The sequence below is a fragment of the Pelodiscus sinensis genome, chromosome 3 (assembly GCF_052426305.1).
Source record: "Pelodiscus sinensis isolate ZL-2025 chromosome 3, ASM5242630v1, whole genome shotgun sequence".
Lineage (NCBI taxonomy): Eukaryota > Metazoa > Chordata > Testudines > Trionychidae > Pelodiscus > Pelodiscus sinensis.
Window position 1 is genome coordinate 106860619 of NC_143054.1, and position 25362 is coordinate 106885980.

Sequence of the window (25362 nt, forward strand, 5' to 3'; positions counted from 1 at the left end):
CTTAGGTGCTCAGAGACAGCAATACAGACTAATAGGCACAAGGGGGCGCGTTGGCGTTGCGGGCCGAGGGACAGCAATACAGGCTAATGGCCACAAGGGGGCGCAATTGCCTTAGGTGCGCAGAGACAGCAATACAGGATAATGGCCACAAGGGGGCGCAATTGCCTTAGGTGCTCAGAGACAGCAATACAGACTAATAGGCACTAGGGGGCGCGTTGGCGTTGCGGGCCGAGGGACAGCAATACAGGCTAACGGCCACAAGGGGGCGCAATTGACTTAGGTGCGCAGAGACAGCAATACAGGATAATGGCCACAAGGGGGCGCAATTGCCTTAGGTGCTCAGAGACAGCAATACAGGATAATGGGCACAAGGGGGCGCGTTGGCGTTGCGGGCCGAGGGACAGCAATACAGGCTAACGGCCACAAGGGGGCGCAATTGCCTTAGGTGCTCAGAGACAGCAATACAGGATAATGGCCACAAGGGGGCGCAATTGCCTTAGGTGCTCAGAGACAGCAATACAGGATAATGGGCACAAGGGGGTGCGTTGGCGTTGCGGGCGGAGGGACAGCAATACAGGCTAACGGCCACAAGGGGGCGCAATTGCCTTAGGTGCGCAGAGACAGCAATACAGGATAATGGCCACAAGGGGGCGCAATTGCCTTAGGTGCTCAGAGACAGCAATACAGGATAATGGGCACAAGGGGGCGCAATTGTCTTAGGTGCTCAGAGACAGCAATACAGACTAATAGGCACTAGGGGGCGCGTTGGCGTTGCCGGCTGAGGGACAGCAATAGAGGCTAATGGCCACAAGGGGGCGCAATTGCCTTAGGTGCTCAGAGACAGCAATACAGACTAATAGGCACTAGGGGGCGCGTTGGCGTTGCGGGCCGAGGGACAGCAATACAGGCTAACGGCCACAAGGGGGCGCAATTGTCTAAGGTGCGCAGAGACAGCAATACAGGATAATGGCCACAAGGGGGCGCAATTGCCTTAGGTGCTCAGAGACAGCAATACAGGATAATGGCCACAAGGGGGCGCAATTGTCTTAGGTGCTCAGAGACAGCAATACAGGATAATGGCCACAAGGGGGCGCAATTGCCTTAGGTGCTCAGAGACAGCAATACAGACTAATAGGCACTAGGGGGCGCGTTGGCGTTGCGGGCCGAGGGACAGCAATACAGGCTAACGGCCACAAGGGGGCGCAATTGACTTAGGTGCGCAGAGACAGCAATACAGGATAATGGCCACAAGGGGGCGCAATTGCCTTAGGTGCTCAGAGACAGCAATACAGGATAATGGGCACAAGGGGGCGCGTTGGCGTTGGGGACTGAGGGACAGCAATACAGGCTAATGGCCACAAGGGGGCGCAATTGTCTTAGGTGCTCAGAGACAGCAATACAGGATAATGGCCACAAGAGGGCGCAATTGCCTTAGGTGCTCAGAGACAGCAATACAGGATAATGGCCACAAGGGGGCGCAATTGCCTTAGGTGCTCAGAGACAGCAATACAGACTAACGGGTAGGGGGGGGCGAAATGGTGCTGGGGGCTCAGTGATAGCAATCCAGACTAATAGGCACTAGGGGGCGGATTGGCGTTGCGGGCTGAGGGACAGCAATACAGTCTAAAGGGCACAAGGGGGCGGAATTGTCTTAGTGGCTCAGAGACAGCAATACAGACTAATAGGCACTAGGGGGCGCAATCGTGTTGCGCGCCGAGAAAGACCAATACAGCCTCATGGGCACAAGAGGGCGCAATGGTGTTGGGGGCTCAGAGACAGCAATCCAGGCTGCCCGACACTCACTAAGGGGTGTAGAATAGTGATAGAAATGTAGCCGTGTTAGTCTGGGGTAGCTGAAGCAAAACGCAGGACAATGTAGCACTTTAAAGACTAACAAGATGGTTTATTAGATGATGAGCTTTCGCGGGCCAGACCCACTTCCTCAGAGGTCTGGCCCACGAAAGCTCATCACCTCATAAACCATCTTGATAGTCTTTAAAGTGCTACATTGTCCTGCATTTTGCTAAGGGGTGTAGAGAGGTGAAAATGGGTTAAGAGGTGTCTATATAGCTAGCACTAAGGGAACGAGCGGCAGGAGTGTGAAATGGAGGCGGAACGGTCCGTGGCTCTGAAACACTCTGACATTTGAGGGCCAAGGCTGTGGCCGTTGGCGAGGGAGTTTGTGGAAGAGAAGCCCGGTGGCATGCCATGCCATGTCCTGGCACTAGGGCTCAATGGCAGGCCTTGCACCGGTAGTTTTCTGCTGTATTTAATGCCGCCTGGCCGTGTGTGACCAAGGGCGGAATTTTGGGCGGGTAGGGGAGGCAGCAGCCGTGCGCTCCGGGAGGCGGCTTGCTCTTCATCCCGTACCCGCACGCTACGGGAGCGAGGGGAACGTAAGCAAGGAACGCAAGTGCTATCCCCTCGCTCCCTTAGCGTCTGGGCACGGGAGGAAAAGCAACCTGCGTCCGTCCCGCCGCCGCCCCCGCCCGCCCGCCCGAAATTCCACCCTTGGCTAAATCCCTTAGCTAAATGACCATAAAAAAACCCAGGGACAAACGGCTTTCAGTGACACCGATGTAACTGCTCCAAATCAGAGGAGCTAGTTCAGATTCACACCAGTGTCTGAGGACAAAAAGTCAAGTTGAAAGGACTCCTGCGCTTTGATACGCGAGAACTGGCTCTTCCCTGCAGAGGAAGGCGTGGCTAGAGCACGAGACCTTCACGTGACCGAGAGAGGCGCGAGCAAAGGAGCCAATCAAAGAGAGGCGTCTGAAAGCAGCCAATCAGAGCCTCGCCGGGACATATAAAAGGAGCTGCAGCAGAGGTGAGCGCTATTTGCCGGTGGGGACTCCGAAAGTGAGGCTGGCGTCTGTGATGAGACTTGAGCGCTGCCGTTTTCGTTCCGCTGCTTCGTGAGTATTCCCCTCCCGTTGGGCCTGGAGTCTCCCCTTCGGCTGGGACCCTGCCCTGCATCCCTCACCCGCTCGGCCTAAAAACCCGTGCGCCTGGGGCCTGACTCTGCCTTGGGTGCCGTCCCACATGGGGGCGGCCGGGCCCGCGGCGTCCGGCCGCTTTTCCCCGGGGGCTGCGGGGCGGCCGGGCCCGCGGCGTCCGGCCGCTTTTCCCCGGGGGCTGCGGGGCGGCCGGGCCCGCGGCGTCCGGCCGCTTTTCCCCGGGGGCTGCGGGGCGGCCGGGCCCGCGGCGTCCGGCCGCTTTTCCCCGGGGGCTGCGGGGCGGCCGGGCCCGCGGCGTCCGGCCGCTTTTCCCCGGGGGCTGCGGGGCGGCCGGGCCCGCGGCGTCCGGCCGCTTTTCCCCGGGGGCTGCGGGGCGGCCGGGCCCGCGGCGTCCGGCCGCTTTTCCCCGGGGGCTGCGGGGCGGCCGGGCCCGCGGCGTCGGGCCGCCTTTCCCCGGGGGCTGCGGGGCCTCCTGAGCGCAAGGGTCGGAGGTGAGGGCGGATCCTATGTACGTTGCTCTTCACGGTACTGCTCTCTCTCTCTCTCTCCCCTCAGGGTGCTAGGTCCGGCGCTCATTGACTGGCGGGAGTGGAGCGGGGACTTTGCAACTGTACTACATTACAGCTAGGAAGCTCTGGACTTTAGTTTAAGGGGTGGTTGCTGTGCTTAGGGGGCACTAGGAGCAGCAACGTGCACTACGGGAGACTTCCCCTCTTTCGCTCTGTGCTGACTATTAACCAGGGTGGCCACCTCTTTTTTCCTCCTTCCTGCCCCACAATATCACTCTCTGCCTCTGTCTAGTGTGTGTTAGGCAACCTAACATTTTCTCCTTGACTCTCTGCTTGCTGACCTGTGCCTGGTATATTAGAAGTGTATGTCTCTCCTCATCCTCTCGCCTTTATCTCTATGCCTCATCTGTTGTATTCAGGAGACTTTGTTCAGTTTAGCTGCCGCTTCCTGCCTATGGAAGCTCTCCTGTCCCTTTGTGCAATCTACCTGCTCCTCCTTCTCCCTTCCGCTCTTGGCTCTCTTCCACCCTAGTGCCCTGTGAAAACTATAACAGCTCTTTTTCCCCCCTTTCACCTCTGCTGGCTTCGTTTCCCCATTAGCTTTATAAGTGCCCCTTTGTCTTCAGTCATTTGCCCCTACTGCCCATTGTGTAGCAAAGCCTTCCATTTCTCCATCTGGTGCCCCTAAAGCCTGTTCCTCGGGATAGCCACCCTTCCTCCCACTCCTGCCTCGGGGGGCGTCCATGAGGCGCATTACCGTCCTTTTCTCCACTTTCCTTTCAGCTGTACTTAGTCCTGGTGTTGAGGTAGTTTGAGCCCCTGTCTCCTCTCAGTTTTTAATGGCCCTTGTGGGCTATAGTTGCCTCTGCTCCCCTTTCACTGTCTGCTGTCCTTCCTGCCCTTTTTGCAAGAGAGCTGCCCCTTTCTTGCCCCCCCGTAGCGGCTATGAAATAAGGGCGTCCTTTTCCCGCTTGTTCTTCATTATTGAGCCTATCCTCCCTCGGTCCCCTTTCATCCTCTGCGTGCCCTGGTGGGCGTTAAAATGTGGGTTTTGCCTCCTTCTCGCCTCCTCAGTCCGCTGCCCCTACAGCCCGTTGACTCTGAGGAGGGGACAGGGCAGCTTTACTGCATAACGACGCCCCCTATGGCGTGGAGAGGGTAAACGGGGGTGAGGGGCGGGTCTCTGCACAGTGGACACTAGGAGCGGTAATGTAGTAGGAGGGCTCTTTGCCCTCTTGAACTCTCTGCTGCCCCTAGCGTCCATTAGCTTGTAAAGGGGGGGGAAACGGGACAATGGGCCTCACCCCCTGTGCTGTCCCCTAGTGGCCGTTGGGAGGTATAACATGTCTTCCTTCCCTCTTTTGCCCTGAGTGAGGGTTGGTTATGGAGGCTAGGCCGCCCCTGTTTTCTGCCCTGAGTTGTGCCTCTTAGCCTTTCGATCTGCCTTTCCCGCCTTTTGACCCTCTTGCCCCTTTCCTCGACCTTTCCCTGTTGTCCTAGTGCCCGTTGTACTTGAACTGCCTTCTTTTTCCCCTTCTCCCTCTCTGCTCCCCATTGTGCGTGTTACGGCCACCCTCCTCAATTTGCTCCCTCTATTGCTGTTGTGTGGTATACAAGTGCTTTTGCTCGGAGCTGACTATTAACCGGGGTGGCCTACTCTTTTTTCCTCCTCCCCGCCCCGCTATTTCACACTCTGCCTCTGCCTAGTGCGTGTTAGGCAACCTAACCTTTTCTCCTTGACTGTCTGCTCTCCTGTGCCTCTTACGTTAGAAATGTGTCTCTCTCCTCCTCCCCCCCCTTTACCTCTATGCCTCATCTGTTGTATCCAGGAGACCTTGTTCAGTTTAGCTGCCGCTTCCTCCCTATAGAAGCTCTCCTTCCCCTTTGTGTGCTTTGTGCAATCTACCTGCTCCTCCTTCTCCCTTCCGCTCTTGGCTCTCTTCCACCCTAGTGCCCTGTGTAAACAATAACAGCTCTCTTCCCCCCTTTCACCTCTGCTGTGTTCGTTTCCCCATTAGCTTTATAAGTGCCCCTTTGTCTTCAGTCATTTGCCCCTACTGCCCATTGTGTAGTAAAGCCTTCCATTTTGCCATCTGGTGCCCCTAAAGCCTGTTCCTCAGGATAGCCACCCTTCCTTCCACTCCTGCCTCGGGGGGCGTCCATGAGGCGCATAACCGTCCTTTTCTCCACTTTGCTTTCAGCTGTACTTAGTCGTGGTGTTGAGGTAGTTGGAGCCCCTGTCTCCTCTCAGTTTTTAATGGCCCTTGTGGGCTATAGTTGCCTCTGCTCCCCTTTCACTGTCTGCTGTCCTTCCTGCCCTTTTTGCAAGAGAGCTGCCCCTTTCTTGCCCCCGGTAGCGGCTATGAAATAAGGGCGTCCTTTTCCCGCTTGTTCTTCATTATTGAGCCTATCCTCCCTCGGTCCCCTTTCATCCTCTGCGTGCCCTGGTGGGCGTTAAAATGTGGGTTTTGCCTCCTTCTCGCCTCCTCAGTCCGCTGCCCCTACAGCCCGTTGACTCTGAGGAGGGGACAGGGCAGCTTTACTGCATAAGGACGCCCCCTATGGCGTGGAGAGGGTAAACGGGGGTGAGGGGCGGGTCCCTGCACAGTGACACTAGAAGGGGTAATGTAGTAAGGAGGGCTCTTTGCCCTCTTGAGCACTCTGCTGCCCCTAGCGTCCATTAGGTTGTAAAAGGAGGGCGTGGGGGGAAGGAACAATGGCCCTCAGCCCCTGTGCTGCCCCCTAGTGGCCGTTGGGAGGTAGAACATGTCTTCCCTCCCTCTTTTGCCATTTGTGAGGGTTGGTTATGGAGGCTAGGCGCCCCTGTTTTCTGCCCTGAGTTGTGCCTCTTAGCCTTTCGATCTGCCTTTCCCGCCTTTTGGCCCTCTTCTCCCTTTCCTCCTCCTCTCCCTGTTGTCCTAGTGCCCGTTGTACTTGGACTGCTTTCGTTCCCCTTCTCTCCTCCCCATTGTGCGTTACCTCCCCCTTCCTCAGTCTACCTGTAGTGTTGTTTTGTGGTATAGAAGTATCTACGCTCTGTGCTGGCTATTAACCGGGGTGGCCGCCTTTCCCTCTCTCCCACCATTTCACTCTCCATCTGCCTACTGCATGTTAGGTAATCTAGGCCTCCTCTCCTGTGCTTCAAAAGTTACGTGTGTCTTCTTCTCCTCCTCCCCCCCCCCCCCTTTCTATGCCTCCTCTGTTGTGTTCAGGAGACTTGGTTTAGTTCAGCCACCACTTTATTCCTGCTTTGAATTCTCTGCTGCCTCTCGTATTGCTTAGACTGTATAAGCGGTCCACCTCCGTCTCCTGCTGCTTCCCCCCAGTGGCCAATGTGAAGAATAGCCTTCTGGGGCTCTGCTCCCCATTGTGTCGGTTATGCAGGATAGGCACGCTTGTTCCTTCCCCTTCTTTTCTGCCCTCAGTGGTGCTCTTTAAGCTTTTTCTACCATCTTAGCCCAAGTGCTTATTGCGCAGTGTAGCTGACGCTTTTAATTTTACCGCTTGTGCCTAGTGTAATTGTGCTTAGTGTCCCCTTGCCCATATACCTTATAGCAGTGGTCTCCAACCTTTTTACACCCGAGATGGCTTTTTAAATCTCCAAACAGGCGAAGATCTACCAGCCTGCCCCTTCTTTGAAGCCCCGCCCTCTCTATTCCCCTCCTGTCCATCACTTGCTATCCCCAGCCCTTACTTACAGACTCTGATAAACAGTTTATTTTTAAATTATGCGATGTTTAAAATTAAAATCATGTGTTTATAGTTATGAAATAAATGTTTTTTATTCATGCTATTTAAATCTAAAATGAAGCATTTATAATTATACATTTTGTGGGGACAGAGTTCTGCGGCGGGGGGCAGGGAAGAGGACAGGGTTCTGCAGCAGGGGACAGAGTGCCAGTGGGGAAAGGTTTCTGCAGCTGGGGACAGGGTGTCAGTGGGGACAGGAATAGAGACAGATTTCTGTAGCTGGGAACAGGGGAGTGGGAACAGAATTCTGTGGCTGGGGAGCGGGGTGCCAGTGGAGGCAGAGAGTCCCCTGCTTCTGCCTCCTCTCAGGATTCCACCCCAGAGGGAAAGCAGCGTGTGCCTGCCCCGGGGCTGAACTCCTCTCTTCTCCCCCCCCCGCCCGCCCGTGCAGGGAAACCCAGTGCGTGCCTGCCCCGGGGCTGACTCACCCCTCCTGTGTGGTGCAGGGAGCCAATGCTCCCTCCCGCAGTACACCCGGCAGAGCAGCTAGCGCTACTTCGGGAATCGCTGGAAGTGGTGCTAAGCTGCAGGACTTCTGTCCATCCCCGGGAAGCCTACACTACCTCCATTTTCACTTTAGGTAGGTAGTGGGGCTTCTCGGGGGTGGGAGGGAAATGGGGGCGGGGCGGACAGGATGCCTCGCTATCGACTGGTCGTGGCCTCACGATTGACCAGTCGATCACGATCGACCTGTTGGTGACCACAGCCTTATAGTGATTTTGTCTGTTTTAAGCTAGTTTTTTTCCTTCATCAGACTTCCTCTAATTGGTCAACATGATGCCTGATGATGGAATTGGCACACAAGCGCTGTGGATGAGAACAAAAGAATTACGGTAAGGCTTCCCTTTCCCTAGTGTTACCATTCCTTCCATGTGTGCTCTTTAGCAGGTATAAATGCCCCTTGAACATGAAAGCATCTGCTACCTATAGCTTCTGTGGCTGACAATATACGCACCCTTTCCTCTCCTTTGATTCTCTTACCCTATTTTCCATTGTGGAATATAACGGCTTCTTTCCCATTATGTGTTTTTGTTGGTCCTCACGCTCTTCCTCAGTGTAGCTGCCGCTTATTTGATTGACGGTCCTCTGCTGTTTGCTCCCCTTAGGAAGAATAAAGATCCCTTACCCACTTTTCTCTTGAAACCTCCTAGTCCCCATTACTTGTACTCAGATTTGCTACCCTTTCCCTCCTTTTCTCTCCCTGGTGTGTTCCGTATTCAATGTTAGGCAGATGATCCTTTCCCTCTCGGCTAATCCCTCATACCCCTCAATGGAGCCAATACCCCCTTCTCACCTTCTATACTTTGATCTGAGCTAGGGCGCATACCTTCCATTTAGATTCCCGCTATGACCTTTTAGGCCATTGAACTCACCCATAAATCCCTCCTGGGTCCTCGCCTGTCGGGCGCTTGCTTGCCTGTTTGGCTCGTCGCGGCTGTCTGTATTGCCCTTTCTTCAGCATGGCCTCCCCTAATTCCCCTGGGACCTTCTGCCTCCTGCAGTGGGTTTTACGCAGTAGAGCTGCCCTTTTTCCCCCCCTCAGTGTCAACGGGCAGTAGGGGCCGCGGACTGGGAGGGGGGGGGGAAAGGGCAGCTCTACTGCACGAGACCCAGTGTGGGATAGAGAAGGCGAAAGGGGAGTTTAGGGGCCAGGTGTGCTGCCTGACGGGGCAATAGAGGCGGCGGCAGTGTCCCATATTGCCTGACGGCCACTAGGCGCAGCAGTCTAGAGAGGGAGCCGCTTGGCGCCCCTTCGTCCCTTTTCTTGTCCCAGTCCCCTTTTGGGCTTCCCCACGCCCCTGTCCTCTGCTGCTCCGAGTGCCCGTTACGCCGTACAGGCTCCCCTTTGCCCGCTTCCCGTCTCGGCTCCAAGCTGGTGTTCCTTGGGCGGGGCCCGGGCCTCCTCTTGGCTGCCCTGCATCCATGCTCCTCCTAAGGGGTTGCTGTACGGTGTCGGTGCCCTTCCCTCTCCTGAGTCTCCTTAATGCTTCCTCCTTTCATACGGTAGAGCTGCCCCTTAGACGCTCTCTCCCTCTTCAGCACTGCTGCCTCGTTTTCCCCTGTGTGCATTATAGCTGCCCGAGTGGGCCTTGGTCTCTAGTGCCCCTTGTACAGGTGTGGGCCGTTTGGTCGCCGTCTGCTGCCCCTCTCCTGCTCTCCTCCCGCTATGGCCCTTTAGGCCGCTGACCTCACTCGTCCATCCCTCCTGGGTCCTCGCCTGTCCCCCCGCTGTTTGGGAGGCGATCCGCCGGGCCTCGCTGGCCCTTCCCCCCCCACTCGCTTCTGCCGCGCCCTAGTGGCCATTCTAAGGTATAGCGCTCCCCCTTCTCCTAGTCTCCTCCTAGTCAGGTGCCGCGTAGGTAAGAGACGGCCCTTTTCTCTTTGACACGCTTCTTCTGTCTGCAGTGCCCACGAGCTCCTAGAGCTGCACTGTCCCTGATTTTCAGCGTCTGTGGCCACCAGGGCAGCGTGTAGCACGCACTCCTTTTAGTCCTTTTCTGCCCCTTCCCTCTCTCCTTCCGCTCTGGCCCCAAGTGCCCAGCACATAGGTGGGCCTCCTTGCCCCCTTAGCCGCACAAACACCTCCTCTCCTCCCGCTATGTCCTTTTACGCCCTGGACCTCACCGGTGCCTCCTTGAGCCTCGGCTCTTCCTAGCATCTTGTGAGGCCGAGGAAGTGTCCTCTGCTGAGCCCTGGTGACCTTTCTGCAGTTTAACCTCCCCCGCTTTTTCCTATTGCGCGCCTCCCTCCCCCGGGCCGGTGCCCGTGATGCGGGTCGGACGCTTGCTTGCCCGTTTGGCTCGTCCCGGCTGTCTGTATTGCCCCTTCTTCAGCATGGCCGCCCCTAATTCCCCTGGGACCTTCTGCCTCCTGCAGTGGGTTTTACACGGTAGAGCTGCCCTTTTTCCCCTCCTCAGAGTCAACGGGCAGTAGGGGCAGCGGACTGGGAGGGGGGGGAAAAAGGGCAGATCTACTGCACGAGACCCAGTGTGGGATAGAGAAGGCGAAAGGGGAGTTTAAGGGCCAGGTGTGCTGCCTGACGGGGCAATAGAGGCGGCGGCAGTGTCCCATATTGCCTGACGGCCACTAGGCGCAGCAGTCTAGAGAGGGAGCCGCTTGGCGCCCCTTCGTCCCTGTTCTTGTCCCAGTCCCCTTTTGGGCTTCCCCACGCCCCTGTCCTCTGCTGCTCCGAGTGCCCGTTACGCCGTACAGGCTCCCCTTTGCCCGCTTCCCGTCTCGGCTCCAAGCTGGTGTTCCTTGGGCGGGGCCCGGGCCTCCTCTTGGCTGCCCTGCATCCATGCTCCTCCTAAGGGGTTGCTGTACGGTGTCGGTGCCCTTCCCTCTCCTGAGTCTCCTTAATGCTTCCTCCTTTCATACGGTAGAGCTGCCCCTTAGACGCTCTCTCCCTCTTCAGCACTGCTGCCTCGTTTTCCCCTGTGTGCATTATAGCTGCCCGAGTGGGCCTTGGTCTCTAGTGCCCCTTGTACAGGTGTGGGCCGTTTGGTCGCCCTCTGCTGCCCCTCTCCTGCTCTCCTCCCGCTATGGCCCTTTAGGCCCTGGACCTCACCCGTCCCTCCTCGAGCCTCGGCTCTCCCTAGCGTCTTGTGAGGCCGAGGAAGTGTCCTCCGCTGAGCCCTGGTGACCGTTCTGCAGTTTAGCCTCCCCCCTCTTTGTCCTATTGCGCGCCTCCCTCCCCCGGGCCGGTGCCCGTGATGCGGGTCGGACGCTTGCTTGCCCGTTTGGCTCGTCCCGGCTGTCTGTATTGCCCTTTCTTCAGCATGGCCTCCCCTAATTCCCCTAGGACCTTCTGCCTCGTGCAGTGGGTTTTACGCGGTAGAGCTGCCCTTTTTCCCCCCCTCAGTGTCAACGGGCAGTAGGGGCCGCGGACTGGGAGAGGGGGGGGAAAAAGGGCAGCTCTACTGCACGAGACCCAGTGTGGGATAGAGAAGGCGAAAGGGGAGTTTAGGGGCCAGGTGTGCTGCCTGACGGGGCAATAGAGGCGGCGGCAGTGTCCCATATTGCCTGACGGCCACTAGGCGCAGCAGTTTAGAGAGGGAGCCGCTTGGCGCCCCTTCGTCCCTGTTCTTGTCCCAGTCCCCTTTTGGGCTTCCCCACGCCCCTGTCCTCTGCTGCTCCGAGTGCCCGTTACGCCGTACAGGCTCCCCTTTGCCCGCTTCCCGTCTCGGCTCCAAGCTGGTGTTCCTTGGGCGGGGCCCGGGCCTCCTCTTGGCTGCCCTGCATCCATGCTCCTCCTAAGGGGTTGCTGTACGGTGTCGGTGCCCTTCCCTCTCCTGAGTCTCCTTAATGCTTCCTCCTTTCATACGGTAGAGCTGCCCCTTAGACGCTCTCTCCCTCTTCAGCACTGCTGCCTCGTTTTCCCCTGTGTGCATTATAGCTGCCCGAGTGGGCCTTGGTCTCTAGTGCCCCTTGTACAGGTGTGGGCCGTTTGGTCGCCGTCTGCTGCCCCTCTCCTGCTCTCCTCCCGCTATGGCCCTTTAGGCCGTTGACCTCACTCGTCCATCCCTCCTGGGTCCTCGCCTGTCCCCCCGCTGTTTGGGAGGCGATCCGCCGGGCCTCTCTGGCCCTTCCCCCCGCCCACTCCTGCCGCGCCCTAGTGGCCATTCTAAGGTATAGCGCTCCCCCTTCTCCTAGTCTCCTCCTAGTCAAGGTGCCTTTTGGTAACTGGGTTTGGTTCTTTAAAGGATTTGAAACTACAGACAGAGGAATACTCTTTTTAGGGTCAAACAAAGACTTTTTTATTTTTTCTATTTATATCAATTTACTATTCTTGATTTTTTTTAAGACAATATAATATACAAAGAAAAAGTAAAAAAAAATAGTACAGTTAAAAAAAGCAAGAAATAAAAACTTCTCTTCCAGAGATGCCCTCCTGATTTACTTTTAAACAATTTATGGAGTTAACAAATATATAATATTTATGTTAAGAAAGATAGAAGCATTGCTTAGGTTCAGGAGATATTCTTTTGTTTATGTTTTTTCTGTCTTTGTGTTTTTCGTTGGAACTCACCACTGGTGTTCGTTCTTTTTGGAGTTTATTTGTTCCCCTTTCGGAGCTTATGTACGGCAGCGAGATTCAGCGCCGGGGAGGGAGCTTTGGTTGATCAGACTTAGGATTTTGGATTCGCAACCCGTCCACTCTTGGTCTGTTTCAGCTAACTTTATATATCTTGTTTGGGTATTTTGGTACTCCTCCACTCGCTTGACAATTGCTGACATTAGATTTTTGTTGTCTTATTCTGGTTTTACAAAAACTTTCGTCTGCTCCTTTTGGGGTAATTAGCACTTTTGTTGCATACCTCTGTCTGAGTTATTTACTTCTTTAAAAGCGGCGGGGTTATTGTTGGTCATCTAATCAAATTTTGTTTTCATTTTTATCTCCTGTATCTCAGAATGCTGACTTGCTTTGACACTTACAATTAAACTAGTGCTCATTTGACATATTCTGGGTAGGCTTTAACACATCCTTTTGAGTCAAATGAGACACTTTAATTACAATAACTTTATTTCCCTCTGTGCTTGTGGATTTGCTATTTGCTCGTTTTCTGTTTGTTTTATTTTCATAAATTTTATAGTTTGTTTTTGGGAAAATTTTTTACACATATAGAATATTCTTATTACAATTATTAATATTATTATTGTACAAATAATCTAAAACTCTTTTTTTGATATCAACATGGATAAAAAGTTTTAAACACTTGCTTTTTGTCGTCTTGTACTTTTTATACTTAATTGTTTTATCTAAATTATGTAATACGTTTACTATTGTTATGGGTGATTCGTTTACGTGTTTTACAGTTTGATTCTTGATTGCTAGCTTAATACATTTTCTAACTTTTAACAAAATGTTCTAATTTCGTTTCTTTACGTCTAGATTTATAACTTCTATTTTTTGTAAGTTTAGTTTTTGTATTGTGAAATGCTCTACTGGTAATATTACTTGGGTGTCTTGGAAAGTTTGTTTTGTTATGGCTTTCATTTCTTTTGTTAAAAATCGGATCTACGACACTATATTTTGTTCAGTAGTCTTATTGCTTTTTTTAGTGCAGTTGTAACTCATTTGTGTTAAGTTTTATAGTTTGTTTACATTACGAAAAGGTACGGTGACATTCATTTTAACTGGTATAACATAACATTTATTATGCATTATTTTTTTGCTTAACAATTGCTAAATTGAGTCACTACAGTGACAAACAATTAAATGGGTTTGGTTAGAGCTTATGTATTCTTTACATTTATTTGGTAACTAATTAATTTTACTCGTTAATGTGGACACAACTTTTTGTCTATTAAACAATGCTGGTTTACACATCTTGAACTTTTCTGAACTATTACATTAATGCTTAGGTGTAGAAACTATTCTTTTTCTTTATACTTCACTTGTTTCTTTATATCTTTCTTGTTGGTATAATTATTGCTTCTTATCTTATATTAATTCTATGGGATGTTATTTCATGACTGATTTGTGCTGTATCTGGTATTTTGACTAATGGTGCTTTTTTACTTATCCCTCTCTCATCTTTCTTAATTTTTTGCAATAATTTTTTTCTAAAACTACTACTACTACTACTACTGTACAAACTTATGCAATTTAGATTATTTAAATACATAGATATATTGTTACTTTATTCTTGTTTTATCGGCATTTGTATTAGATATGTTTACAGCTGTATTTACTTAATGTAATAATTTTGCCGTTTCAGCTTTTTCATGGTGACTATTATTTTTCTACTTAATGAATTAATTGCTAACAAATCTGGTTTTACATCCTCCTCCCATTGCTTTAATAATTTTTTTGGTTGCTTATATATCTTCTTTTCTTTTTTCGTGACTTTCATGTTGTGCAATTTATACTATGTTCTATTCTTTCTTTCTTTTTTATATGCTGGTTGCAATCTTATTATTACTCTTCCTGTTTTTGTTGGTTGTAAATTTGAGGGGGGTATTACAACTGTTAATGTTGGAAGGGTTGCATTACTATCTGATGTAGCTAAGGCTGTGGTTCCAGATAGTGGAATTGTTAACAAATGTGGTTTGGATCTATGGGTTGTGTGTTTCTGTTGGGTTGCTAATATTAAGCTATACGCCATATAATGGTGTTATGCTAAAGCTAAATAAACTTTGGTTTGGGGCTTGTATGCTTATCATTGTATGGGGGGGAGAGGGGGGAGTGTGCGCTTTCATATGATTTGTTTACTTAATTGTTCATGTTAGCTTTAATACTATACAAGCGGGACATATTCTAACTGGTATCATTTTGTTGAATTATAACTAGAGTTTGATTTACAGGCAGTCCCCGGGTTACGTACAAGATGGGGACTGTAGGTTTGTTCTTAAGTTGAATTTGTATGTAAGTCGGAACTGGTACATACTGTAGGGGGAAACTCTAGCCAAACATTTCTCCAGAGCTCAGTTTTATTCTCCCACACCTCACTTCCCTCAGTCCTTTATTCTCAAGCTGAGGTGTCTGCTGAGAAAAGCCGCTCCGCGTCTCCCTGGTCCGCTGGGGGGAAGCAGCGAGTGCGGGGTTGCCTCACCCCGTTTGTAAGTAGGGATCCGATGTAAGTCGGATCCATGTAACCCGGGGACTGCCTGTACTTCTTCTTTCCTAGTGGGGGTGGTATAGTTTATTTTACACACTTGCCACTGGGCTGGTTTGTTAGCTAATTTAGTTTGGGTGGTGGTGGTGTTTTTGACTTGGGTCTAGTTTTGTTGTAATGGATCATACTTACTATTTAAGCTGGTCTATCTTGCACTGTTAACGTGATTTTTAGTGATGATGAACAACTTGTAATATATAATCTTGTGGAACTGTTAATTTCATTCTTTACTACTTAGCTAATTATGGTGTGCTAATCTTTTTCTTGTTTTTGTTGTGATTACATAGGTGAATGGTAACTTTTTTGGTCTTTCTAATGCTACTCTTTTCTCTTTATTTTTCGTTGGCTATACAATCTATATTTTTTCTCTTTGCTTTATAGGAGGGCTTTTTTTAGTTTGGTTGCTGCTTGGGTTTTATATCTGGCTGTCGGCTTGTATGTTCATTTACATTTAATAAAACTGTATCTAATACTAGGTGTTAACCTTTAAAGGTGCTATTTTTAGTTGCTGTTTTAAGGTATCAGTTTTCTTTTCTGCTACTTTGTTGGATTGAGGATGGTATGGGAAATTTAAATGCTATGTTATGCCTTTTTCTATGGACTATTGTTCTAATTTTTTACTTCTAAATGGTGGGCTTCTATCTGATTGTATTATTTGTGGGCGTCTTTAAGCTGCTATTATTTTTTCTAAGGCTTTTAGTATGTGTTTTGCTTTTGGTTTTTTAAAAAGGAATTACTATAGTACTCTGATTTCTTAACTCTACCACAACTACTCGCTTTGGGTATTGTTTAGCACTCGGTAATGGTCTTATTATAAATCTGTTTGCTAATGGTTTCCTGGTTTATGATATTCTGGGTTATATGCTTTATTAGGCATATTTTAGCTGATTTATACGTTTAGTATTGTGGCAAATTTTACAGGCTTTTATGTATTTTTTCATGTTCTTTTATTTTAATTCTTGATTCTCTTCTGTATATTGCTTTATCTATTCTCTTTCTTTTTGTGTCTTCAAAGTGGCTTGTGTATTCATGTAAGTATTTTATGAATGGATTTACTTCTTCTTTTTCTTTGTTTTTTTTCTACTAACACTTTAAATTCTTGCAATTCTTTATCTAGTTGTTTGTGGTTAGTGTTGTATCTTTCTTTATGGCTAGGGATATGTTTTACTGATGTACCACTTACGTGATTTCTGATGATGGTCTATATTTCTCTCCACCCTGCATGTGTTTCAATGTCTGTGTTCTTTTTTAACAGTCTTTTTATACCATACATACTATCTATGCTTAATTTTTATGGTGACTTTCTTGTGTATGTTGTAATCTTATTCTAACTTTTTCTACTTCTGCTTCTTTTCTTTTAACACAATAAAGAACTTGTTTTCACATTTGGTACAGTAATATCTTGCTTTTGTTTTTCCCCCTTTCATGCTTTTATCTGTTAATATCTAGGGTGTTTCTGTTATTCTTGGTGTAGCTTTTGGGGCTTTAGGGCATTACATTTTTTCTTAGTTTAACATTTGACTAACTAGCTCGCTATAATACAGTTTTTCTTAAGTATTTGTCTGGCTTTCAAAGTTTGGTGGTATTATTTTTATGGTAAGCTATGCTAAAGCTGACACTTTTGGAGTGTGTAAAGTAAGACTTACACTTGTCATTAAAAAAGTACTTATCTTTTATTTTATTAAACTTATAATAGTTTTCTATATTCACTATAATGTTTTGGGGGTTTGTTAAATTGCAAAATCAATTTATCTACTTTTTCTTGTTTTTCTCTTTGTGTTACCCACTCTTCATTCTAGTTAATTTGTAATTCTCTTGGGGGTTTCTTAGGGTCTTACTTTTTTAATAGAGTGGGGTGTTACAAATTTTGGTTTAATTCTATTAAGGCTGCTTGGGCTTTTTCATTGTAGATAATTAAATCTTTCTTTCTTTCTTTTTAATAATTTCAATAAGGGTTTTATTTTATGTCTTAACTGTTGAATACTTGCTTCATTATAATTTACTATGCTTAAAACTTCTTGTAGCTGTTTGTGGGTTTTCGGAGGGTTATTTAACTACTTACTTACACCATTGGGGTAAGTTGTACTTATTGTTTTATTTTCTATCACTTGAATTCTTAGAAGGGAGTATTTACTTTGGGCTATAGTTACTTTTCTTTCGTTTATTTGCTATCTTTGAGTGGTTAAGTGTTCTATAGCTTCTTGTGTCTTGTCTCTTCTTAAAAGGTCATCTACATAGTATACTATTCGGGGATCTTGTTCTTAACTTTGTTGACTAAGGGTATACTTTATGGCATCTGTTGCTAATGTGCTGGTGAATTTTTATAACCTTGGGGGTAATGCGTTCCACCTATAGTATTTTCTTCTAATTGAAAAATTTAAGGTTCTTTTTTATAGGTATACTATAAAACATATCGTTTAAATCTATTAGTGCTCTTTATTTTAATTCTTCTTTTTCTTTTAAATATTGTTCTATAGTTGGTTTGTTTTAGGGGGGGGTGGTGGTAAAGGCAACTGGTTGTATTGCTTCATTTATTTTTCTATAATCTCTTTTCTCTTTTTTTCTTTTTTTTTTTTTGGTATTCTTTATGCTGGACTTTTATATTGGGTGTGTAATACTTGTTTAATTTATTAGTAACTCTTTTAATGACTGATTAATGGGTTCTTTTCTTTCTGCTTTTGTTGGTATACTATTCACCTTTTGTGACATGTAATTTTTCATTGGATATTTGTATTGATAATACTGTTTTTAAATTCTGTCGTATTGTTGGATTCTGTATTATTATATTTATGCTTAGTATATTCTTTTCTTTTAGTACTACTGTGGTTTTTGTTACATTCTGTTTTTGTTTTACTTTTATTACTTCTGGTTGATACATTTTATCTTCATTTAGTCTTGACGTTCATATTTTACGTTTTCTTTTTTAATGTGGTACTTTTGCTTCATTTATTATGGTTATTTGGGCTTTTGTATCTAATAACTATTTAAATTGTTCATAATTCTTGGTGTTCTAATTTAATACTTCAGCACTTATATAAATTCTATTATCTTTTTTTCTTGGATTGTTTCGGGGCTTCTGCTACTCGTTTTTTGATTTAGAGAATTTTTGTCTATTCCTGCTATCTTTTTTTTTCTATTGCTGCTTGTTTCTGTTCTTGGGGCGTTATCTTTTTAAAATCTGGTTTACTGTATCTATTTCTTAACAGAAAACTAAATATGGCTTTTTCTTCTGTGTTTGGGTCTTTCCCCTTCTTCGGGGTTTGGAAATTTTCGCACGTTTTACGCGTGTCTCTCGGGGGATCGTATGTTGGTGCTGAGGTATGTTTGCGTACTACTTTTAAATCATTTATAGTTTCTAATATTCCCCAAACACTAGTCTTTGTTAGGGCTGTTGGCTACAATTTTAGGCTTTGGTTTCTTTCGTTCTCTTCTACTCTTTGCTATACTGTTTGTGGTGTTACTTTGTCTTCTTGTTATCAGACCTGGATCTTGTATATATTTAAATTGGTGAGGATCAGCTCTCTGTGCTGCTGTTAACTGTTTTTGGCTTTTTTCAACTAGTGCTAAAGTACACGGACCCCTTTAGTTGGATCTCATTTGTCGGCAGTTAAATATTTTCTTTTCTTTTTTTTAGCATATTTTATAAGGTCTTCTAGTACTTGTTAGTTGTTTGACTTGGCAATTTTAATATTTCTGGGCTACTTCTATTTCGGTACGGATCTGTCGCGTATCGGCTGTTCTTTCTAATATGTTTTGCAGTTTTTTCTAATTTGTTTCTTTAGATGGGGTTTTTTGTGTTACGTCTGGTAATAGTATTTTGCAATCTTTTAACTTTTATTTTGCTAGATCATTATTAGCTATTAAACATCTTAACTTTGAACATGTTACATGTAGGGTTATAGGTATGATTTTTTTCCCCTATTGCTAGAAGTGCTCTTATTTTGAGCATGTTTTTCTTCCCTTTCATCTTTATTACGATAGAACTAGTGGTTGAGAGGTTTTATACCTTCTGTTTTGTTTAACTTATCAAAAGGGCATCTTCTGCTCTTGTCAAATCCTGTTCGTGACGCCATTTTGGTAACTGGGTTTGGTTCTTTAAAGGATTTGAAACTACAGACAGAGGAATACTTTTTTTTTTTTAGGGTCAAACAGATTTTTTCTATTTACTTTATAATTAATTTTCTATTGAAATCAATTTACTATTTTTGATTTTTTAAGACCATATAATATACAAAGAAAGTAGAAAAATAGTACAGTTAAAAAAAAAAAAAAAACCCCAAGAAATACTAACTTCTCTTACAGATATACACTCCTGATTTACTTTTAAACAATTTATGGAGTTAACAAATATATAATCTTTATGTTAAGAAAGATAGAAGCTTTGCTTAGATTCAGGAGATATTCTTTTCTTTGTTTTTTCTTTCCTTAGATTTTTTGTTGCAACTTACGACTGGTGTTCGTTCTTTTTTTAGAGTTTATTTGTTCCCCTTTCGGAGCTTATGTACGGCAGCGAGATTCAGCGCCAAAGAGGGAGCTTTAGTTGATTAAATTTAGTTTTTTAGATTCGCAACCCGTCCACTCTTAGTCTGTTTCAGCTAACTTGTTTTAGTATTTTTAGTACTCCTCCACTCGCTTGACAATTGCTGACATTAGATTTTTGTTGTCTTATTCTGCTTTTACAAAAACTTTCGTCTGCTCCTTTTGAGGTAATTAGCACATTTGTTGCATACTGCTGTCTGAGTTACTTACTCGTTTAAAAGCGGCGGGGTTATTGTTGGTCATCTAATCAAATTTTGTTTTCATTTTTATCTCCTGTATCTCACAATGCTGCCTCTCTTTGACAGTTACAATTAAACTAGTGCTCATTTGACATATTCCAAGTAAGCTTCAACACATCCTTTTCACAGTAGGCAAAAGAGACGGCCCTTTTCTCTTTGACACGCTTCTTCTGTCTGCAGTGCCCGCGAGCTCCTAGAGCTGCCCTGTCCCTGCTTTTCAGCGTCTGTGTCCACCAGGGCAGCATAGCACGCACTCCTTTTAGTCCTTTTCTGCCCCGGGTGCCCCTTCGCACTCTCTCCTTCCGCTCTGGCCCCAAGTGCCCAGCATATAGGTGGGCCTCTTTGCCCCCTTAGCCGCATAAACACCTCCTCTCCTCCCGCTATGGCCTTTTAGGCCCTGGACCTCACCCGTCCCTCCTTGAGCCTCGGCTCTCCCTAGCGTCTTGTGAGGCCGAGGAAGTGTCCTCTGCTGAGCCCTGGTGACCATTCCGCAGTTTGGCCTCCCCTTTTTCCTATTGCGCGCCCCCCCCCCCCCCCCTCCGGGGCCGGTACCCGTGATGCGGGTCGGGCGCTTGCTTGCCCGCTCGGCGCGTCCCGGCTGTCTGTATTGCCCCCTTCTTCAGCGTGGCCGCCCCTAATTCCCCTGGGACCTTCTGCCTCCTGCAGTGGCCTTTACGCGGTAGAGCTGCCCTTTTTCCCCTCCTCAGAGTCAACGGGCAGTAGGGGCCGCGGACTGGGAGGGGGGGGGGAAAGGGCAGCTCTACTGCACGAGACCCAGTGTGGGATAGAGAAGGCGAAAGGGGAGTTTAGGGGCCAGGTGTGCTGCATGACGGGGCAATAGAGGCGGCGGCGGCAGTGTCCGTGTTGCCTGACGGCCACTAGGGAGCCGCTTGGCGCCCTCTAGTCCCTTTTCTGGACCCAGTCCCCTTTTGGCTTCCCCATGCCCCTGTCCTCTGCTGCTCCGAGTGCCCGTTACGCCGTACAGGCTCCCCTTTGCCCGCTTCCCTTCTCGGCTCCAAGCTGCTGTTCCTTGGGCGTGGCCCGGGCCTCCTCTTGGCTGCCCTGCATCCATGCTCCTCCTAAGGGGTGCTGTACGGTGTCGGTGCCCTTCCCTCTCCTGAGTCTCCTTAATGCTTCCTCCTTTCATACGGTAGGGCTGCCCCTTAGACACTCTCTCCCTCTTCAGTACTGCTGCCTGGCTTTCCCCTCAGGCCCTGTGTGCATTATAGCTGCCCGCGTGGGCCTTGCCTGTCGCCTTGGCCCCTAGTGCCCGTTGTACAGGTGTGGCCGTTGGGTTGCCCTCTGCTGCCCCTTAGGCTGGGCAGCGGCCCCTTTCCTGCTCTCCTCCCGCTATGGCCCTTTAGACCGTTGACCTCACCCGTCCATCCCTCCTGGCTCCTCGCCTGTCCCCGCTGTTTGGGAGGCGAACCACCGGGCCTCGCTGGCCCTTCCCCCCCACTCGCTTCTGCCGCGCCCTAGTGGCCATTCTAAGGTATAGCGCCCCCCTTCTCCCGTGTCCCCTTTCCCCCAGTTGCCACCAGGGCAGGATAGCACGCACTCCTTTTAGTACTTTTCTTACCTAGGTGCCCGTTCCCTCTCTCCTTCCACTCTGGCCCCTAGTGCCCGGCATAGAGGTCTGCTTAGTAGGCAGCAGGGTAGCACCATCATGCCATTTTTGAAGGGTTTTTTTTTTTTGGTCTCTCGTGCTCTTTTCCCCTGTACTTTTCTTCCTTCCTTTTCTCCCTACTCTAATGGGTCATGATAGTGTGTCAGGTGCCCTTCCTTCTCCTCAGTCTCCTAAGGGTTAAGTTCTTAGCACATGTTTTCAGCCCAGTGCCCCATTACTAGATTTTAAAGGGAGCAGCCAGATAACTGCTGCGTCCACAGGGGGTTGTGTACGTAGGAGCCGATGTGAGGTGTGAAATGAAAGCTTATGTTCTAATGATTCTGTGTGTGTGGTTCATGTACTTTTATGATGTCTATATGTTGAATTATGGATATGGACTTTGTGCTGATACTGGCCTGAAGTGCCTTTTTATAGGGACGGATGTCCAGTCAATGACTCTGGTAATTAGCAATGGCTCTCAAGGTGCCCAATACACACTTGCAGAATGTGTCTGGGACCGTCAAGCCAGCCAATATCATAGCTTGTGACATGAGACTAAGGGATAGGTCACTTGGCCATGTCACCTGCTCCAGCTTGGAAGATACCAGGGGAGAATATAAAACGCCATGAGGTGGACTGCATCTTGCCTTCAAATCTGCTACTGATTCCAGATGCAGCCTTGCCAGGAACAGCGAGACTGGAAGACTTGTTGGCCCATCCTGACATAGGATGTAAACCAGAGACTTTTAAGATAGCAGTTTGTGACATGTCTGCCTGGAGCCTGCATTGAGAATTTGGTGATTCAATGCATGTAATGTATTCTCCTTAACAACCTTACTCTCGTGCTTTTCTTTCTTTTATTAATAAACCTTTAGGTTTTAGATTCTGAAGGATTGGCTCAGCGTGATCTTGTGGGTAAGATCCGAAGTATAAACTGACCGGGGATTTGTGGATGGTTCTTTGGGACTGGAAAGACCTGTTTGGGGTAGGTGAGATTTGGTTCTATCACCCCCTCACCTGTGTGCAGACTTGGGGCTGATTGTGGCGCACGGAGAGTTGGGGTGTCAGAGGGGTTTTGCTCTTGAGGTTTCCTGCTGTGGTTGGATTGGCAGCTGAAGTGCTCTGCCTGACTGGTATATGACCTGTTTGCAAATAGTCTCCAGTCTGGGGCTGTAATGAGCCGCCCTGGGTTTTGAGCAATTCGCCCTCAGTGGATGCCCTCAGCAGTGCCCAGACCCGGCCTGGTCCATCACGCCCATTGAGTATTTTAGGAACCGCTTTATCCTCTGCAGTCTAGTCCCAAATGTGACCGTTTGCATTCCGTAATAGGTCTTAAGTAATGTTGCCATTGGCTTTTGCTTGTTGCCTGAGGAGGAGACAAAGGCCGTATGTTCCTTCAGAATACCCAGTGTAACACGTGAAAGCAAGGCCAGTTTTTTAAGTCTGTCTTCATATAGGTACTGTTGTATAGATTTTCTGCCTTGTTGTTTGTCTGCACTCTTTCTAGTTTGTGATCGTCTTCAATGAAACGTAGTTCCAGAAACTGGATGCCATATTGAAATGGACGCCTGATTGCTGAGGACTGGAATAGAAGAATTATGGTAAGTCTCCCACTATTCACTGCGTACGTCTTCTGCCATTAGTGCTTTTTAGGAGATATAGCTGCCCCCTTCTGCTACTCCCGGTTCCCCGATAAAAGATATAACCTCCTCTTTTCCCTATTGATTGTAATGTGTCCTAATGCCAACAGGAGCTGGAGCTGTCCCCCTACTCCTTGTGCCCGTTTTTGAATATGGCCTCTCCCTCTCTCTTTTCATTGTGGGATCCTTCCTCTTCAGTAGGAAGCCTTGCCATCTAACATTTCGCTGTTGGTTCTGTTTCCACATACACACACACACACACAGCTGTTCTGGACTTAGCATCTTGACTCACAAAGGTACTTAGACACAAACTCAGGAGTTGAAGTGTGAATCTGAATTCAGGTGTCTAAATTCCAGTTTTACTCTGCCACTGAACCTTATAGGCACCTAAGTTGACTTGGCGCCTGAGCTTTCAGAGTAGATGTTCCCCGCAAGCCTATCTTTCTGATTCCTCACAGATGATAGATCACCTCACTAGCACTCCAGATGCCTATTGCCCATCAAAACCCCAATGGAAAACAGGAGTTCACCTGCCAATTGCACATGTGGGGGCCCATCTGAAAAGTTGGTTCCTAGGCCGTTTTGCATTCATAATCTGGGCAGCGAAGACTGTATCACCATCGGCTTTACAAGCCAGGGGTCAGTGCTCTCCCCAAACTGAGAGTTTAAGGTTCAGTTCTCCCCTTTGCCTGGTTCTCAGGCTAGTGTCATTCTGAGGCGGTGTCTACACTAAAATTAAGTTCAATGGCTGTGGACATACCCAGTCACTGTGTCGGTGCAGTACATCCTCACTAGCAGTGCTAGCATTGATGCAGAGCGCAGTGCACCGTGTGACAAAGGACATTTGTCCCAGGTTTTGTCACCGTGCCTGTGACCTGCACAGCACAGGCAGATACATGACCCTGGTCGCCCTGGCAACCACAATCCAAGGGCCCTCACCAGCCTTGTTAATGTTAGTGAGTGTGATATGTTCTTACTGTTTTCCTTTAATCCTAGATAATGGGCCCAGGACCCAAGGATCATCACGCCAGCTTGAGGCGGCATCGTCCTCCTGTATACGCATCATAACTTTTTTAGACAAAAGTTGCCATTGAATTGTCTGGCTTTTTTTGTTTGGTTTACTTAGCTTGTTAGGAATAACTACCTGTATTACTGATAAGAAGTTTAATTGGCGATGGGCGGAGTTGCTGTGTAACCTTCATAGTAGATTGGCTTATGTGCTCATTTGGTCTTGCTGCTAGAACCTATGGAATTGCTTGCCCTCCGTCCGCCGCGCCCCTCCTCCCCGATATAATGTATTGTAATGTTTTGCTTAACCAGTGTGTTCCAGCTTAACCCCTGGTTCTCGCTCGACCAGTGCTGTGTGTAATAAATCCTCCGACTTGTTTTCACCACATCCAGAGTGTTGAGACCTTATTCCTAACAAGTAGCTACATCTACTTGAGCTGTGCCGGAAAGGTGCCCTCGAGCCCAGATCCCACACTCCTGCACCCTCCTTCCTGCCCAGACTCCATATGTACACTCCAACTCCTGCCCAGACCCTCCACACTCCTGCAACGGTCCCTATTTCCAGACTCTGCAGCCCCATCCCGCTCCTGCACCCTTCTTCCTGCCCATAACCCTGCACCACCACACTCTAGCACCCTCTCACGCCCAGACCCCACACCTTCCCCCCCCCCCAGCCTGCTCCTGAACCCTCTCTCCTGCCCGCATTCTATGTTCCTGGCTCGCGCCCCCTCCCCCCCGCCAGACCTTGCTCTGGCAGCACACGGAGCCCCCCTCATTTTTGATCCCATCTTAGACACTAGCAGGGCCCCACAACTTCCACTAGCCCCAGCCTAAGGCAGACTTTTGAAAAACATGGTCAAAAAGTATTGCTTGTTTGCCATTGATATCGGGGTGGGAGTAAACTGCATCATGAGAGGTCTAAGGCAGGTTCCAATAACCCCTGTGACAATGTGCAAGTCTCATAAGGTTTTGCAAGTCTTTCCTACAATTGCTTGCAGCTAGGGTGTGTGGCTGGCTTGGGGGGGGGGGGAGAAGAAGTCATGTTCCCACCAAGATTTTTCCATCCCTGAGCAGAGTGAGTTTTGTCTTGTGTGCCAATATTGAGGTCACATGTGCTTGTTCAGACCTGTGCCACCCTCCTCATTAATGTATATCTTAGTATATATTTTAAATTGTTATATAAGCAGGAATACTCCAACAAGGGATAGTTAAAAATGGGGGGGGGGGGAGAGGGGGCTAAAGTTGTTGAGCAAGAAAAAGGACACCAAGAGTTAAATTAAAAAAAAAAATATTAAAAAAGTATGGCCCCTTTAAGAAATGCTTTTGAGGCTTTTTGGCCCTAACAGGTTGCTTGTCTTCCTGTGCTGGGACAGGACAGCTCCCCTGTGGAACCAGGTAAGCCCCTGGGGTTTTTGTCTCCTGGCCAGAAAATACCAGACACTTTAGGTATTTTAAAATACCTAAGTCCGGTGTTGTCTGATTTTTTTGCCAGACG

General features: G+C 48.2%; 1 long non-coding RNA gene across 1 annotated transcript; it reads left to right on the plus strand.

Moving 5' to 3' along the window:
* The first annotated feature begins 2859 nt into the window (after positions 1-2859).
* LOC149524706 (uncharacterized) lies at positions 2860-24255 on the plus strand. The gene is made up of 5 exons (XR_016349207.1): positions 2860-2915; positions 7971-8049; positions 22095-22204; positions 22727-22820; positions 23856-24255. It is a non-coding gene; the product is annotated as an uncharacterized LOC149524706 (long non-coding RNA).
* The last annotated feature ends 1107 nt before the right edge of the window (positions 24256-25362 follow it).